At 44.4% G+C, this 4,086-nt stretch overlaps 1 pseudogene; it reads right to left on the bottom strand.

Annotated features, from left to right (window-relative positions):
* Positions 1–245: 245 nt before the first annotated feature.
* LOC124029984 lies at positions 246–3,674 on the bottom strand (annotated as a pseudogene).
* Positions 3,675–4,086: the final 412 nt, after the last annotated feature.

Genomic DNA, 4,086 nt, shown 5'->3' on the forward strand with positions numbered 1-4,086 from the left:
AGTTGACCAGAGTGGCCAACAATGGCGTCAATAAGTTGACCAGAGTGGCCAACACTGGGACCACCACTAATAAGTTGACCAAAGTGGCATTCAAAGCCACCTGGTCTTAGAGCATTTCATATTATTCTGTAAATCAGAGACACTCCATTACGTGTGATACTTTATGTTGTGTTTCATATGGTATGTATTAATTTTCTGATGTCCATCAACCATTTCGTTAGAGGTCAGGGGTTAGAAGTCTTTACCTCCAATAGGTTGTCGACAGTGCGAACGGTGACTTCATCAGGAGTGAACTGACACACGTCCAATCGGAACGGTCCACTTCCTGGCTCCGCCTCTATATCAGAGCCCCCGCCCTAGCTGCTTGGTGATTCTTGAACGGACATAATAACCATGGTACAGGGTGGGGGTGAGGAGGTCCTGGGGGTAAGAGCTGGGGGAGAGTCAGATATCAGAATCATACAGCTGGGGGAGGAGTCAGATAATAGAATCATATAGCTGGGGGAGGAGTCAGAGAATTAAAATCATACAGCTGGGAGGAGTCAAATAATATAATCATATAGCTGGGAGAGGAGTCAAATAATAGAATAATTTTGCTGGGGTGGAGTCAGATAGAAGAATCATATAGATGTGGGAGGAGTTAGATAATAGAATCATATAGATGTGGGAGGAGTCAGATAATAGAATCATATTGCAGGGGGAGGAGTGAGATAATAGAATCATATAGATGGGGAGGAGTCAAGTAATAGAATCATATAGCTGGGGGAGGAGTCAAATAATAGAATCATATAGCTGGGGAGGAGTTAGATAATAGAATCATATAGATGTGGGAGGAGTTAGATAATAGAATCATGTAGATGGGGAGGAGTTAGATAATAGAATCATATAGATGGGGAGGAGTCAAGGTTTACATTAGTTTGATAGTTCTCAGGGCTGGAAAGAGATTTACAGTAGTTCGATTGTACTCTCAGGGCTGGGGGAAAGAGATTTACAGTAGTTTGATAGTTCTCTCAGCGCTGGGGGAAGAGATTTACAGTAGTTTGACAGTTCTCTCAGGGCTGGGGGAAGAGATTTACAGTAGTTTGACAGTTCTCTCAGGTCTGTGGGGGAGATTTACAGTAGTCTGATAGTTCTTTCATGGCTGGGGGAGATTTTACAGTAGTTTGATAGTTCTCTCAGCACTGGGGGAGAGATTTACAGTAGTTTGACAGTTCTCAGGTCTGTGGGGAGATTTACAGTAGTTTGATAGTTCTTTCCAGGCTGGGGGGGATTTACAGTAGTTTTGATAGTTCTCTCAGCGCTGGGGGAAGAGATTTACAGTAATTTGACAGTTCTCTCAGGGCTGGGGAGGGAAGAGATTTGCAGTAGTTTGATAGTTCTCTCAGCGCTGGGGAAGAGATTTACAATAGTTTGACAGTTCTCTCAGGGCTGGGGGTTAAGATATTTACAGTAGTTTGACAGTTCTCTCAGGGCTGGGGGAAAAGATTTACAGTAGTTTGACAGTTCTCTCAGGGCTGGGTGGGGAAGAGATTTACAGTAGTTTGACAGTTCTCTCAGGGCTGGGGGTAAGATATTTACAGTAGTTTGACAGTTCTCTCAGGGCTGGGGGTAGGAGATTTACAGTAGTTTGACAGTTCTCTCAGGGCTGGGGGTAGGAGATTTACAGTAGTTTGACAGTTCTCTCAGGGCTGGGGGAAGAGGTTTATATTAGTTTGACAGTTCTCTCAGGGCTGGGGGTTAAGATATTTACAGTAGTTTGACAGTTCTCTCAGGGCTGGGGGGGTAGGAGATTTACAGTAGTTTGACAGTTCTCTCAGGGCTGGGGGTAGAGATTTACAGTAGTTTGACAGTTCTCTCAGGGCTGGGGGAAGGGGAAGAGGATTTCTATATTTACAGTAGTTTGATAGTTCTTCTCTCAGGGCTGGGGGTAGGAGAGACAGTAGTTTGACAGTCTCTCAGGGCTGGGGATTTACAGTAGTTTGACAGTTCTCTCAGCGCTTTACAGTAGTTTGACAGTTCTCTCAGGGCTGGGGAAAGAGGTTTACAGTAGTTTGACAGTTCTCTCCAGGGCTGGGGGGTTAAGATATTTACAGTAGTTTGACAGTTCTCTCAGGGCTGGGGGAAAAGATTTACAGTAGTTTGACAGTCTCTCAGGGCTGGGATATTTACAGTAGTTTGAAGAGATTTACAGTAGTTTGACAGTTCTCTCAGGGCTGGGGGTAAGATATTTACAGTAGTTTGACAGTTCTCTCAGGGCTGGGGGTAGGAGATTTACAGTAGTTTGACAGTTCTCTCAGGGCTGGGGGGGTAGAGATTTACAGTAGTTTGACAGTTCTCTCAGGGCTGGGGGAAGAGGTTTATATTAGTTTGACAGTTCTCTCAGGGCTGGGGGGTAAGATATTTACAGTAGTTTGACAGTTCTCTCAGGGCTGGGGGTTAGGAGATTTACAGTAGTTCGACAGTTCTCTCAGGGCTGGGGGGTAGGAGATTTACAGTAGTTTGACAGTTCTGGGCTGGGAAGAGGTTTATATTAGGATAGCTGGGGGTAGGAGATTTACAGTAGTTTGACAGTTCTCTCAGGGCTGGGGGTAGGAGATTTGCAGTAGTTTGACAGTTCTCTCAGGGCTGGGGGAGAGATTTGCAGTAGTTTGACAGTTCTCTCAGGGCTGGGGGAAAGAGGTTTACAGTAGTTTGACAGTTCTTCAGGGCTGGGGGAAAGAGGTTTACAGTAGTTTGATAGTTCTCTCAGGGCTGGGGGAAAGAGGTTTACAGTAGTTTGATAGTTCTCTCAGGGCTGGGGGAAAGAGGTTTACAGTAGTTTGACAGATTTCTCAGGGCTGGGGGAAAGAGATTTACAGTAGTTAGATAGTTCTCTCAGGGCTGGGGGTAAGAGATTTACAGTAGTTCCTATATAACCCAGTGCAGCTGTTCTAGGATGGTGTGTGGGTCTGAAAACATACCTCTGGCTACAAGGCTTAGGAGAAACTCACCCCTGTTATTTTTCTGCCTCTCCTCTGATCAGACATGTTTTTCCATACCTAGTCTCTATGCAGGCTTTACAGCCCTGCGTGTGTGTTCCAGGCTGCCATAGGTTATTATGGAACCCTGTTCAGCTGGACGTTCTATTTATACACACAGTCCTTCTGAGGAGCGGGGTTCCCTAGTTCAGGGGGAAATAATATTGGACATTCATCTCTGTTTGTTTTGGATTTATAGTGACTAGTGACACACACACACACACACACACACACACACACACACACACACACACACACACACACACACACACACACACACACACACACACACACACACACACACACACACACACACACACACATAACTAGTACTGAGATATAGCATGTTAGCTACAGACAGTGATCCAGTGATAGTTTTATAGCGTAGCTTCCGCTAGATCACAAACTAAATACACCTCTGATTTAAAAACACACAGAGAGACAAAGAGAGACAGAGAGCGACAGAGAGACAGACAGAAAATGACAGAGAGAGGGAGAGGTTCCTACCCTCTCCAAAGTTCTGATCGTAGATCCTTCTGGGAGAGTTCAGTTCACACTGAGTACTCATGGGAAATGCATGAGGCACCGTCCGCTCCGCCATCATGACTCAATGACTGACAGAAGGAGAAAGAGAGAGTGAGGCAGATGGAGGGAGGGAGGGAGTGAGTAAGGGGATAGAGAGTGAGGGTATGAACGAGGACAGAGAGAGGAGAGGGAACAGGGGGAGTTTATCCAAAAGAATGTTTGGCTCCACGGAGATTGATAAAAAGGCTGCAAATAGAGTACACAAACACATTCTACTCCATTTAGCTCATACACAGACTAATAGCAGACTAATAACAGACTAATAACAGACTAATAAAAGGCTAATAACAGACTAATAGCAGACTAACAACAGACTAATAACATACTAATAACAAACTAATAGCAGACTAATAGCATAACAGACTAATAACAGACTAATAACAGACTAATAGACTATAACAGACTAACAACAGACTAATAACAGACTAATAAACAGACTAATAGCAGACTAATAACAGACTAATAACAGACTAATAACAGACTA

This window comes from Oncorhynchus gorbuscha, unplaced genomic scaffold, assembly GCF_021184085.1.
Source record: "Oncorhynchus gorbuscha isolate QuinsamMale2020 ecotype Even-year unplaced genomic scaffold, OgorEven_v1.0 Un_scaffold_8591, whole genome shotgun sequence".
Classification (NCBI taxonomy): domain Eukaryota; kingdom Metazoa; phylum Chordata; class Actinopteri; order Salmoniformes; family Salmonidae; genus Oncorhynchus; species Oncorhynchus gorbuscha.